The sequence below is a fragment of the Bidens hawaiensis genome, unplaced genomic scaffold (genome assembly GCF_021521415.1).
Source record: "Bidens hawaiensis isolate Kalapana, Puna unplaced genomic scaffold, B.hawaiensis_p1.1 tig00036356_1, whole genome shotgun sequence".
NCBI classification, from domain to species: domain Eukaryota; kingdom Viridiplantae; phylum Streptophyta; class Magnoliopsida; order Asterales; family Asteraceae; genus Bidens; species Bidens hawaiensis.
In genome coordinates, this window is record NW_027496342.1 from 53,744 (window position 1) to 67,432 (window position 13,689).

General features: G+C 35.3%; 1 pseudogene across 1 annotated transcript; it reads right to left on the reverse strand.

Annotated features, from left to right (window-relative positions):
• Positions 1-244: 244 nt before the first annotated feature.
• On the reverse strand, positions 245-13,191 carry LOC143588412 (alpha-mannosidase-like; annotated as a pseudogene). Its single transcript, XR_013145104.1, has 28 exons — positions 12,937-13,191; positions 8,006-8,221; positions 7,664-7,747; positions 7,495-7,583; positions 7,241-7,415; positions 6,950-7,153; positions 6,734-6,805; positions 6,545-6,658; positions 6,332-6,432; positions 6,154-6,247; positions 5,900-6,067; positions 5,747-5,830; positions 5,598-5,660; positions 4,998-5,054; positions 4,714-4,933; positions 4,529-4,653; positions 4,370-4,426; positions 3,718-3,776; positions 3,526-3,643; positions 3,307-3,426; positions 3,108-3,173; positions 2,921-3,033; positions 2,742-2,820; positions 2,626-2,683; positions 2,457-2,567; positions 1,572-1,619; positions 516-584; positions 245-442 (listed from the first exon to the last, which is right to left on the reverse strand). The product of XR_013145104.1 is annotated as an alpha-mannosidase-like (transcript).
• Between the last annotated feature and the right edge of the window lie 498 nt (positions 13,192-13,689).

Below are 13,689 nucleotides of genomic sequence, written 5' to 3' on the forward strand. Positions count from 1 at the left end.
GAGATTTCAATAACAAAAGAAAGTAGAGAAATAAGTGATTCAATGATCATATCAAATAATATAATTATGGTTGAAAATAACAATAACTACTCGTACACTGTCATATATAATACATTGAAGATAAAACTCGTATCTGGACGTGTTTACGCCATCGGTACATTCAAATATTTTATTAGGATATGCTTACATGCATACTTAAAATTCAAATTCATAAACTCATAATTCTAAACTTGAACTAATCATCACCTTAAAATCAAACTTGTAATATGAATGTACGAATCTCCATAGGACCCAACTCGACAACCAGAGCCAAAGGGTCGATGGGCCCACCTCTAACCGTTGGTGGTTCGCTCTCACTTCCGCCTTCAACCGTCCATTGCACCCTCTTCATAGCCAACCTATCTTGATTTGCTGATAAGCTTGTTTCTTTTATCGTCTTGACCTGTAAAAAATATTCGATATCGTTAGAATAACAAGATAATTCGCTTATTTAAATTATTGACGTGACAGCGTACCAATTTTCCAGCAAACATTTTCTTCAGTTCCACTTTGACTAAGGTAGAAAACTCAACGTCTTCACCAGCCTGACAACATTCATAAAATGATTTTAAGAAACTAAATCAAAATTACATAATATTTATTTATTTTCTTTTATTTTTTAAGTTATATAACGTTTTGTGAGTCAATTATTTTGTAAAAATAAAAACTGTGTATATACATTGAACATTTTTTATAAAATAAATAGTGTAATAGAAAACACAAATCAATAATAGTAACAGTATTAGATATACAGCTTAACGTAGGACTGTTCAAAGGGTAAGACCCTACCCTTTTACCTAATAGGTAGAAAGGGTCGGGTATAAATAAGGGTAGGACTCTTTTTTATAAAATAAATGTGAATATTAATGTAGGACTCTTTACCCTTTTAGGAAGAAATGTGGACCCGAGACCCTACCCTCTAAACAATAAAAGGGTCGGGTATAAATAAGGGTTTCAAGGGTCCAACCCTTTACTCTTTAAAGCAGTAACAACAGCTCATCTTCTGCATTTACTAGTTGCATATATCATATATGACTTTCTAGAACCATTATACTTTCATTTAATAACACAGTAAATTCCAACTTCGAAAGTTTATCAACCATTTGAACCGATGCAAATAATATTCACAGTCACAAATTTCATGTAGAGAACAATTCAGTGATTTTCATATGTACATTATATGTTTCCAATCAGTAGTATGACCTTTTATTTTTATTTTTCTTAGTAGTTGGAAAATTTATGATGAATCATAAATAAAATACAAACCTCTCATACATTTCAGATTAATCACGAATCTGATGTATATAGAAACTAGTAAACGAGTAAAGGGTCTGAAAAAGGGTCGGACCCTTAAACCCTTTTACCCTTTAAGGAAAAATTTAAATACCCTTTACCCGACCCTTATTATATACTCGGGTCTAATTAAGAGTTTTACGAGTCGGGTAAAAGGGTTCCAAGGGTCTGACTCTTATCTTGCTCACCCCTAGCTTAATGGAGTATATTAGAAAACGCAACAATTAAGGTGGAGTTACCTCGTATAGATGGGCTAACCGAAGAAGTACACTTCCGTCCTCCATTTCCTACGTACATAAACAAACAAAGGTTATTATATATCAAAAATAAGCACATTTGACGAGTAATGTGTCATTTTTGTCCTTGTTGTTTGGTAAATAATGCGAATTTAGTTCAAAAAATTTATTTTTTGCATATGGACCATCCACGTTTCCCAATTCTTGTCAATTACATTCAAATCACTAACCCCGTTAAATTTAATCGTTAAGTCAGGGGTAGACATATCTTTTCACCCTTTTTTTATTATATGAGTAAAGTGCCAAAATCGTCCCGAGGTTTGATCTCATTTGCGAATTTCGTCCAAAAATATTTTTTTTCGCAATTAGACCCTCGATGTTTTCCAACCGTTACCAATTTCGTCAAACCTGTTAACTCAGTCTAGATTCAACGTTAACTCAAGGGTGGTACTGTCATTTTACATGTTTATTTACATTATTATTGTTGTTGTTACACCGAGCTGAACCCTTTATATGACTAAAACCCCTGAGTTAATGTTGAATTAGACTAAGTTCAAAATTTGGTCGAAATTGGCAACGATTGGGAAACATTAAAGGTCTAATTGCGAAAAAAATATTTTTGGACGAAATTCGCAAATGAGACTAAACCGCATGGACGATTTTGACACTTTACTCATATATATAATAAAGAAAGAGTGAAGAAACATGTCTATCCCTGACTTAACGATTAAATTTAACGGTGTAAGTGATTTGGATGTAATTGGCAAGAATTGGAAAACGTGGATGGCCCATATGCAAAAAATAAACTTTTTGGACTAAATTCGCATTATTTGCCGAACCACAAGGAAGAAAACGACAGTTTACTCCACATTTGACTCAAAATGTTACCTGAAGTGTAATTAACGCAACGTTGGGGGGGTAAAACATAGTTCGGATCCATTAATGTTGACCTTGTTGATTGCGAAGCTTTATAATCTTCTTGATCCTGTCAAGTAAATACTAGGTTGTGAAACTATATATCACACTGGTGTAAAAGCTAGCCCAACCCGGAAGATACCCCATAAGAGGAGTGGAGAATATATCTCTTGGCCTATTGTTCTCCGCCACCTTGATCCCTCGAATCTAAAACCATGTTGAAGTTTTAGTATTCAGATAAACGAAGGTTTAAACTACCATACCACACGCGGTCTTATTACACGCAATCTCATCAAGGGCTTCACGCACCCCTCTATGATCATCATACAACATACATGCGCCTTTAAAATTCAATATTTAGTCAATTTTATATACTCGTGTGTATTAGAAAACTAAGTATACGTGACTCTACGTCATGTATAGAAAAAGAGGATCACCGGTGAAGCATTATCTCCATTTCCCCGTCGTTGATGCTAGCTCCACCACTAGCCCGATCAACAAGCACCGACAACTCAGTTTTGTTATCGGTCGTGTACATACCGAGATTAAGCTGAAAACAACGCATTCTACTAAACATGCATTCAAAAGTTAAAACTACCTGGCCATGTTTTTGTTAAGGCTTACCGGATAATAATTCCCTGCCACGGGTTGTGTGACTTGAAGAGGCCAGTCTTCTCTGTAATCTCGTACCTGATAATAAAATAATAATAATAATAATAATAATAATAATAATAATTATTATTATTATTATTACTACTACTACTACTTCTCTAATGAAATATTAACTGTACAAAATATAGAAAGACATATAATGGATTTTTACCCTTTTGAGAAAGTCACGCCCGTTAGAATCGGTATAGAACACCTTGTCAGTGACCATATTACTTGTAATTCTTGTAACCACTTCTTTCCCGATGCCATCATCAGTTGGGATCGGACCGATCTAAAATCAACTTGCAAAAGAAAGTTTGAATAAAAAGTGTTTCAGAACAACCCAACACACCCGGGCCCACAAAAAAGCGACCCGTTTGGTGATACTTACAGTGAACTCAAATTCAGCATGTTCTTTGTCTTTGTATAGTCTAGTAACCTGATAGATCCACGGGTTGAACTGTTGGTGGACCTCTTCGACAAGTGGTCCACGAATGACTTTAACAGGGTGCCTAAAAATGAACCCATTATATTATTCTAACGGGCCGGGCCAAAAAGATTAAAGAAAAAAAAAAGAATACGTACTGATCTTGAAACAATAACCGGGGGTCCATTGGGACGGAATATGTATGCTCCCGAAGGCTATAGCAAAAATACCAAGTTTAGGAATAGTAAGATACTATGGACAGCGGTTTACCTACGTAACCTGTTTTTATTTTATTATGTAGGACCCATATCTAGGGCTGTGTGCATTGGTCGGTTTTGGGCTCATACCGAAAATTCAGTTTTTGGCCTTTTGAAAGTCATTCGGTTTTAGTTTTCTTGGTTTTCTGGTTGTCACGGTGGGTTCGTTTTGGTTTTTTTTTTGTTTTTGTTTTTGAGTTTTAAAAACTGGCCCAAAATAAAGAACTTGGGCCACTTTGGGCCTAGTTCTTTTTTATTAAGTGATGGTTTTGATTAAAACAGAATGGGTCAAAATTTTGGAATACACCATTTATTAATTTTTTATAACTTAAAAATCAAAATTCAAAATTACACGCCATAAATTCAATAACAAAAGTTGGTGTCTCAGTTTTTAAGGGCTAGGTTGAAAAAACATACAACCAAATTGTTGGTTTAGGGTTGGGCTCAGTTATGCCGGTTATTTCAGTTATGGATCGATTATTTTGGTTTCATGCACATCCGTCATGGAATTGTGACCCACAAAATAAAAACGGGCCAATATATTATTGAACCTGGTCGCCAGCTCCGCTACCATACCAGAGATAGCTTTGTTGTATTGGCAAATCAATCTGGAAAGTCCAATAAAAATCATTAAAAACTAAAGTTGGCATTTTATTATTATTATTATTATTATTATTATTATTTTATTTTTTATTAAAACCAGAGCTTACCCCGGTCCTAGAATTAATAATTCTTTTTAACTGTCCAGACTGTAACGAAAACAACATTTTTAAACTTCCCGGTCCGATTTCAATAGTATCATTTTGAGGAGTATCTTCCACAGAAACATATCCTCCTGCATTTACAACATAACTATATATTAACAGAAAAACAATAATAATAATTATAAAAGCACCTTTTTCATGTGTTTGGGTAACAAAGTAAGTGCTCCAACCCAAAGGTGGCACAGATGCTTGAAACAAAAGCCAATATCTTGGAATATCTTCGGATGAAATTCCCAAATTAGCCTCCATGTAAAAGCTCCTTAAGTTGCTTGTTATGTTATCGAATTCTATGAACTGGGATTCAATCGTATTGCCCTCATTTTCTTGAACGATAAAGTTAGCATCTTTGACCTGCTAAAACAGCTAACGGGTCAAAACAAGTGTTGAAATTAGTTTCGTAATAATATAGACTTACGGGGACCCTGATAATATCTGTTTTATTCCATCCAAGAGCGTTATACGTGACAATAACCTGAAAAGGAAAAAATTTCGTTAATTAACGGGTGATTTGCGGATCGTGTCCTTTAACTTTAAAAAAGTACAAGAAACATCCTTGAAGTTCGTATGTTGTCATACTTTTCGTCATTTCCGCCAAGTGGTGTTAACTTTATCTGTTATTTTTTTAAATAACCATTTTGCCATTACGACTAAAGAACAAAATGTGAAATTTAACATAACCCATTTATTAGTTGACACAAAATCACTTCATTGTAACTTATAAGGGCAAACTGAATTAAAATAAAAAAAAAAGAAAAGAAAAAACACCCTCTGATTAGTTGACAAAACCTTCATTAGTTGTAATGGCAAAGTAGTCATTTTAAAAAAAAACTAACAAATAAAGTTAACATTAGTTGGTGGAGAGAACGAAAAGAGTGACAACATATGAACTTCAGGGACGTTTTTATACATACTGAAGTTAAAGGACACAGTCTGCAAGTTACCACATGCATAAAGACCGAAAACTATACATTACCCTTAATAAATAACTAATTTTAAATTTTCAATGCTGGATTACCAAACTCTTTCCATAAGGAATTTTTTCCACTGGTGGGCAATAACTTATATTGAGCAATGGACACTGTCACATACAAAATAACCTTCATATAAATCGTAACGAAAACTAAAATACAAAACTTCAAGATTAAGTTTATAAATAATAATCACCTGGCTAAATGTGGATGTGGATATGGTGCAGTTTGATGTGGAACTAGTTAGGCATGATAAAGCTGAATTGACAACAGCCTCAGCCTATGGCAATAAACCTCATAATTCAGTTAAATAAAACGTATCGAAATAAAATATTAATTATAGTATTACCTCGAGAGCTCCAATTGCTAAGCGTTTCTGGTAGTCATTTGTTGTATGCTGTTTAGCAGTACCAGAAACCGCATCATGATGTTGTGCAATTCCTAAAGCATCTCCAAGACTAAAAGTGTTTGGACCGTTATTTCGCCTTCCCACAAAATACTCAAGCTGCCTTGATGCCTGATTCATTTCTCATAAATAAATATTTATTATCATTTTTTCTGCATATAGGAAGTTAGTAAAAATCTAATTTCATAAGTTGTTACCAAATAATATCCGCTCAATGAACGAACGTAACGTTTGAGAGCCGGTCTACTTGTAAAATAACCGGTCCAGTAAGAATCTTCATTATTCGCATATCTTCACGCAATAAACAAGAAAATAACGGAAATTGATGAAGCTGCTTAGATTTAACTATTTAAGAAGGGTATTCAAGAAACTAACGGGAAATAGTCATGAGTTTTGAGTGGCCAAGACATATATGAAGCAAGTTTTGCGTCCGTGTATATAGATGGAGTGGAATATAACGCGTTTACTCGACCGTCCTGGAATTGGTTATGAACATATTTAAATCTATTTTGAGTTAAGATTATGAGGATAAAACTGAAAACAAGAGATGGGATAGAATTATTAATATTGTTGTTATCAATATTATACCATGTTAACATAATGAATTAGTTTGTCCATCTGCTTAAACCAAGATTCTGCATATTGGTATCTAAAGTCTTCTCCCATTGTCCACATAATATGATTAGTCCTTGTTACATTTGCCTATTTCAAATTTCCAAAAATATCATTATTTAAAAAAAAAAAAAAGTAAATCAGTTAAAAAAAATAAAAACTTGCTTGAGCGAGTGCCGCATCGATGAAATCATTAACTCGTTTGACAACATTCATATCAAAGAGAAGAGGTTCGTCCTGTGACATCATCGTCAGAAAGAAAAAAAGGACAAAATTATTTGTTACATTTACCTGGTTCCACTTGTTAGCAAGATATTGATGGGTCCCATGAGTTTACCCTAACATGTTCTCATAATCAAACTAAAAAAATAATATCAATACCTGAACGGGCTCAAAATCTCCACTAACTTCAAAATTAAATCCATCAGGGGGACTATAATGTCTCGGAAAAACATTCGTAAATATCTGAGACGATGAACCGAACGTTTTTGAGCCTCGCCACACAACTTCAAGACTTTTATCACCTTTTCGTTTTTCTCGATCTTGATAATCAATACGTGCAAAATGCATTGAATCAAACCCGACCTGAATATCACAAAACCACTTATATACCATTTAATACAAAATTCTTCAAATTTATTTGATAATAAACGAGAATTGACTTAATACTACCTCTGCTCCTAAAAGATAAGCTTGAACTGCAGAATGCCCGAACGGGTCAATCTGCCAACCGGCCCGAGGAGTCACGTTGAAGTTTGACTTTATTAGACCATGGCCCAAAGTCGTTTGGTCGATCATGTCAATGTAATGTGTAGCGGCTTCATCATGCATGCACCAGCCTCCATTTCTAATCAAATAATAATTCCAGACATTAGTTTCTAGCTATTCTAAGATACTATACTAACAAACGCGCGTTGGCTGCATACACAAATTCTAATTGGCCGTCAGAAACGAGCTTTTTCACTTGATCTTTGATCTTTTGAGTTTGAATTAGCCACCATCTTCTGAAAAATGCCTGTTGTAGATTAAAAATTCAATAGCTAGTTTTTAACTTGATTAATCAGATTAATTGAGGTAAATATAATACATTAATACCATTTCAGCGTATATGAATTTTCTGTTCAGATCACGGAGCAACGACATGACAACCGAATCGAGCACATTTTCAACACAAGCAACCTATACAAGAACAAACTCAAATGCAAGTGTAATGATAGTAACCAGGGCCGTCTCTAAGAGCATGATGGTCGTCGTGGGCCTTGCACGAGCTATAAAAATGGCCCTCGAAATATATTAAAAGAAATTAAAAACTCATATAATATATAAAATATATTTAAAGAAATTAAAAACTTATGGGCCTCAAACCTCGATGGACCTTGAACAATTGGCTAGCCCGCACATGGCCTGACAGTAACTTGAAATGACAAATAAAAGAACCTGTATGCTGTTATTTGACCCAATAAAGTACTGATCAACTGTCTTCAACCAACCCACGTCATCATGTGTGTGTGGAACCAAATGAACATTCAGTTTACCCTCAACAATGCCACCTCCAGTGTTATACCCAAAAGTCAACTCACAAGAAAGAAGAGCACAAAGTGCAAATGCCCATAAAAGATTAGACATATTTTCAACAAATTCAAAGCACCCAATCTGCATCCGCATATATGCTAAGAATAATGCCAAAAGTGTAACGACTTTTTATCCTTTGTTTGGTGGGATACAAACAGAATGTAGCATCTACTCGCATTATTGGTGCTTGTAAAATAAATCAAGGGCTTTGACCAGAAATTTTAGAAAAAAAAATTATAAGTTGATAATGCTGACTTAAAAAAGATTGTTATTGGCAGGGTGGTTTGTATAAAATAATTATGCATATACATAAATGATATGCCTAATGTTATAAATTTGGTTTTAGTTATATTAAACTAATTATATATATATATATATATATATATATATATATATATTAATATTATTATTTATTTGAAAAAGAAGGAAAGTGGTAGATTGGTAACCATTTTCTTGATATTGTGGAAGGAAGTGAAGTAGAGTGAGGTATTATGTGGCGCTGACGTGGCTTTGTGGAGTGAAAAGCAAAATGGTATCCACACCCATTAGCCTAATATCATATCTACATTCATTAAGCCGATAGACAAACTATTTCTACTTGGCCTAGCAAATTTAACCATCATTAATGTTAGTAAGGATACCTCCGTCATAGGTATATCATTACCATCATTAATGTTAGTAAGGTCTAAGATTATACTCGATTTTCAAGACTGACACTTTCTAGATTGACAACCCAACAAATATATTTTGTGATGGTTTACAACAAAAGGATCGCCTAAACGAGTGTACTGTGTTTCCAGATAGAGCATATATGTCCACACTCCTCACAAATATATCACCCCACTCGATATAATATTTGGACTAGCAAAAATTGTGCTAATATATCTCTGCCCTCAAGACCAATTACGAGACACAAGGTAATACGCTTGCCTAGCTGTCATATCTCCGCCCATTGACCATCGGTTGCATAAAGAGTAGGACTAACGGGTTTTACTGAGGCTTAGGCTAGGGTGCATAATAGGAATATTTAGCGACTAAGGTGGATGAAACCCAATTTATTCAAAACAAACTAACAATCAAACTAGCAAATACAATGACTGCTATTTACAACGAACTAAATATCAAATACAACACTGTTTGATTGTTTTTCTGATTTTTTTCATGTTTTTTTTTTCTTTTTGTTTTTCTTTTTCTTTCTCTTTTTTTGACAACCGAACACTATATATATAAGTACAAACGATCTGAGACATATATACATTGTGTAATATGCTCTACAAACTGATTATATACAATTTTAACTTACTGGATTTCATTGCACATGGTTAAAATAAAGGCCAGGCTAACATGACTTGTAATGCTAGGGTTTACAAAAGAAAAGGAAATGGCTCAAGATGGGCTCCTAAAGGATAATGTAGGGTAATGAGTTTTATTTGTGTAAAGGCTTACACGTGTGGGTGTTCTACAATCCTAGTTCTTCATGCAGGTAGTGGTATTAAGATCTAGACATGCGTATGATAAGCAGTTTCTAATTTTGTGAAACATAATGGCTACATTCTAATAATCATCTGGCATGTGTTTATATCTATATATAATATGTGTATTTAAGTATAGAGGCTATCTCACAAACACGGGGGAAAAACTAGGCTGCTGATATGAAACATGTATTTCCATCCTCTTGACTCGTTATCTCCATTTAAACGACCCCACATTTATTCCTTTTTTTAAAAAAATTGCTGAGAAAATTGTTGAGAGGCTCAAGAACTGACTATGACCAAAGACTTCTAAATTCGCATAAATAACAGTAATTTACAGTTAACAACTTTGGTTTCTAAGCACCCTAGAGCTACCTAACGGGCAATAACAATTTTCAATTTCCCCACATCCCCACACTTGAGTTAACAATGTCCTCAATGTTAAATATTTGAGCTTTTAAATAACAATTAGGAGGACGGGTTTAAAATTGACTATTTAACAAGTTTAAAAGCGCGCTCTAATGTGGTGATCACAACAATTTAATTTTACAAATACACTCGTAACAATTAAACTAAAATAACAAAAAAAAAATACGAAACCAAAATCACTTGATATAGATGACTATGCGGTGATAAAAGTGGCTCGTGAATTCTCCAAAGGCTATAACGAATCTGCAAAGTATTAAGATGTGTAGAAGCAAGCTTCTCATAATGATTAAGATGTAGGTCTTTTAAGAATTTTGCAAGCTGTTTTTAAATCAATTTAAGAATTCACTTACCAAGCCAAATTATTAGATTTCATAATAAAATTTGTTAACCGAGTAAACATGTTAAAAGATTTAACTCACTTTCGTAGGAATCACGGATGCATTTAGCGTATGCAACAAGCCCTTTAAACCCCTCGGTGGCATGGGTGGACGAGCAAGGTCTCGTGATGGTTTATAGTGAACAAACCCACAAAGTTCAATTACAACATAATATACACGTACCTGGATTCACCATAGCAAAAATAACACGAAAGAACTTAGGGGTAGCTCGAATGAATTGATGAACCATTTTTTTTTCATTATTGGAACATCGTTTCATAGCAATTTCTTCACCGAACACTTCAAACACCGATTTTTTTCTTCTTGTAGCGTCCCCACACTTAGCTTTTTCTATGATGGTACGCTTGAAATACGATTAGTAATATACAAACTAAAAAAAATGCAAACTAAAAATATACAAAATGTACAATTATCACCCTTTTGAAACATTAATGACATTCAAGGCGGGCGATTGGCCCGCTCCCATGCAGCCTTCTCGTTATAAGCACGCTCTTCTTCAAGCCATTGTTGCTAGTCTTCTTACATGCAAGGATCAGGCCCAAATATCCTCAATCTCCACTCTGGATCGTTTTGGTTGGGTGGATGTCTCATCTTCTTCTTTCTTGAGGGGTGTGCGTGGTGCGGTTTAGTGCGGTTTTCAGCTAAAACCAAACCCAAAACCAAAACTTCGGCTTTTAGAGTTTTGAAACCATTTGGTTTCGGTTTTCCAGTTTTCATTTTGGTTTCGGTTCGCTTTCGGTTTTTCGGTTTTTGCCGTTTGAGCTTGAAAATTTTCGGCCCAAAAAAAAGTTGGCAAAAAATAATGGATTTAGGTATAAATAATTTTGTCAATTGTAAAATAATAGTCTGTTATACATTTGACGAAAAATAATTAAGTTGCATATTTATTACATTCTTATAAATTATTTAATACTAGCAAAAGTGCCTGCGTGTTACTGCGGGTTCCCTTAAATTATCTCCTCGTATTGGTTTGTAGTGCATGGTGTGGGGTGTAATGGGTTATCAGTACGAGCGCGTTGTCGCATTTGCATATGGTTTGTTGGATGTTGTAATTTGTGCGAGGGTGCACACTAAAATATTGACGTATGGATATAAATTGGATAGATGGTGTTATAAAGTGATTGGTACTTAACTTTTAGAAACACAAAGTTTTAGTTAGGACCATTACAAACTGACAAGTTGCGTTGGGAATTAAAAAAATTATACGACATTGACAGACTTGAATAGGGACAAAGGTCTTAATGAAGACTGGTAAACCAATTCATGTGGTAGGTACGTCCTAACGGTTTGGTGACGACCGCAATCTCATGTAGTTTTGTTGTGCCAGCCATAGGAAATAGTCTTCCATATGTTACCCTATAAACCATATGCTATTATGCCAATTTAAAATAAGCATTACGCAATCAACAGAGAGTATATAAAGATTTTAGATGCATCAAGGTACGCAATGGTCTTCTATCCATCCCATCGCGTATTGTGATGGTCCCTTCACCAACTACCATAGTTTCTCGTCTTGATTCGCGTGCTGGACATCCCGGGTATTCATCCCGTGCTCGTATACTTCCAAAATAACCACTTTAAATACCAGTAGACCTGAAATGCAATAAACGGGGATGAAGTATCAAAGTTCCATAAATAAACGATTAATACTAATAAAATAATGAACTGAGATATATTCAAACTGACCGAACATCAACAACAAGCACTCAAACTGAAGACGTAGAGTTCCTTGTTTTATCGGTAACATCAAAGCACGACGTCATATTGGGAAGAGAGGCGGTAGGGGACTTTAACACAAACCCGTCCACTGCACATGGTATAATGGGTGTTCCCACTCCAACAGGCGTTGCGTTATTTGGTCAACCAAAGATGTTTAGTCACAGAAAGGTCAAACCCCCAAAAGCATAGAAGATTACTAATAACGTTGAGCCGGAAAAATGAATGTTAAATGCCAAATTCTCAGATAAGACAGTTACCATAGGGCCAACCCTGTCTAGAGGCACGAATGTGTGCCTAAAAAGGTTATCGCTGAGAAACATAGAATGTTTCTCCTTGCAATCAGCCAATATGGTAGGAGTTCTGTGTTGTATAGCGAAACACACGCTGAAGGTCAACTAGGCATTCACACCGGTCGAGAAAAAACGAAGGAAAATGGGGTCGAAACAGATGAAAACAATGAATGATCAAGAGCAGGAACTATTGAAGGCACGTATTATATGCAAGATAAGGTACTAGACTTGGGTAGCCAACCCGATAATGATACCTAAAAGCAAAGGGGCATGGCAGATGTGCATTGATTACAAAGACCTGAACAAGGCTTGTCCCAAAGATTGTTACCCACTACCAGAAATAGACTTAAAGGTAGACGCGTTGGCATCATACTAATTCAAGTGTTTCCTAGATGCATACAAAGGTTATCATTAAATCCACATGGCAGAAAGAGACCAAGATAAAACTGCCTTCCGCACAGACAACGGCACGCTTTGCTACAACATACCCACGCCTCATGGATCAACATTTCGGGGAACACATTTGGAACAATTTGAAAGTATATATGGAATATTTGGTCATCAAGAGCATAGAGGAAGATCAAATGCTTAGAGACACCGAAGACACCTTCAAGAAGCTGCAGAAGATAATTGAACCCCGGAAAATGTTCTCTCGAAATTGAAGAAGGGAAATTCCTCGGGGTCATAGTAACAAAAGACGACTTCAAAGCCAACCCCGAGAAAGTACAAGCAATTTCCCGCATGCCGTCTCTGAAGTCTTTAAAGGAAGTTCAAACATTAAACCAACTACCAAGGCATTTCCATTCGTAGCAACACTCAGGAACTGTTTGAAGAAAACATAGTTTCGGTGGACACCGGAAGCGAAACAAGCTTTTCAAGAAGTAAGGAAATGTCTTATTGAGTTACCTACATTGACAGCTTTGCAAAGCGGAGAAGAATTACCCCTATATCTATCTGCATCAAATAAGGTGGTAGGTGCAGTCCTGTTGTTAGTAGAATGGAAGCAAGTGCAAACGCCGATCTATTACATCAGTGGAACACTCACAGACGCAAAAACAAGATATTCTAAAATGGAGAAGTTGGTTCTAGATTTAGTATACGCTTCAAGATGTCTCCGCAGATATTTCCACGGCCATCTGATTAACGTGTTAACCAACTACAACCATGATGTGCTTCGCAAACTAGAACTTTCTGGAAGATTGGCAAATTGGGCTATTCAGTTAGGAGAACACACCCTGCAA